This window comes from Selaginella moellendorffii, unplaced genomic scaffold (assembly GCF_000143415.4).
Source record: "Selaginella moellendorffii unplaced genomic scaffold, v1.0 SELMOscaffold_456, whole genome shotgun sequence".
Taxonomy (NCBI): domain Eukaryota; kingdom Viridiplantae; phylum Streptophyta; class Lycopodiopsida; order Selaginellales; family Selaginellaceae; genus Selaginella; species Selaginella moellendorffii.
Window position 1 is genome coordinate 733 of NW_003314711.1, and position 818 is coordinate 1,550.

An 818-nucleotide genomic window follows, 5' to 3' on the forward strand; every position below is an offset into this window, starting at 1 on the left:
CTTTGGGCTTTCACCCCCACGTGTCCATGTCCGAGCCGGAACCCGAGTCCGAGATGGAGCCCGAGTCTGACCCCGACATGGTGCACGCGGGGAGGAGCCCAGCAGCAGCCCGCACATGCACTGGAAGTCCAGCTTGGGGGTGTGGAGCTGGGCACCCGAAGGTCTAGCCTCGGCTGCCCAACACTCGCATCCCCCACTTGCATCCTTCCAGTGCTCGCGGCCTACCACACCCCAGGGAGACAAGCACTTCACCCCAGGGAGTCAAGCACTTCACCCCACGCGCTCGAGCCTGAGCCCAAGCCCGTGTTGCCCGGGTCCGTCGGGCTAGGGAAAGCCGTACCTCTCAGTTTTATTCCTTCGGTGGGTGGGACAAATCGGTGGGACAGAGGGATGAACCTCAGCGGATCGTAGCAGCAAGGCTACTCTGCCACTTACAGTACCCCGTCCCCTATTTAAGTCGTCTGCAAAGGATTTATCTCCTCGACCGTTCGAAATTGGATTTCCAAGCCGCGCCCCCGGGGCAGCATCGGCCCCGGGGGACGGCGCTCGCGTCATGTGTTCTCGGGGGAGCACGGGGCCCCCCTAACCTTAATCAGGTAACAGCTGAGGAGGTAGAGAGCACCGCATCTAGCACGGATTCTGACTTAGAGGCGTTCAGTCATAATCCCACGCATGGTAGCTTCGCGCCACTGGCTTTTCAACCAAGCGCAATTACCAATTGTGCGAATCAACGGTTCCTCTCGTACTAAGTTGAATTACTATTGCGGCACAGCTCATCAGTAGGGTAAAACTAACCTGTCTCACGACGGTCTAAACGC

The 818-nt window shown here is 59.0% G+C and overlaps 1 non-coding gene across 1 annotated transcript in view; it reads right to left on the reverse strand.

Annotated features, from left to right (window-relative positions):
* Positions 1-369: 369 nt before the first annotated feature.
* Positions 370-818, reverse strand: part of LOC112344012 — a 3,389-nt gene continuing 2,940 nt past the window's right edge. Inside the window, exon 1 of the ribosomal RNA XR_002991517.1 lies at positions 370-818. This exon is cut by the window's right edge and continues 2,940 nt beyond it. This is a non-coding gene — a ribosomal RNA (28S ribosomal RNA).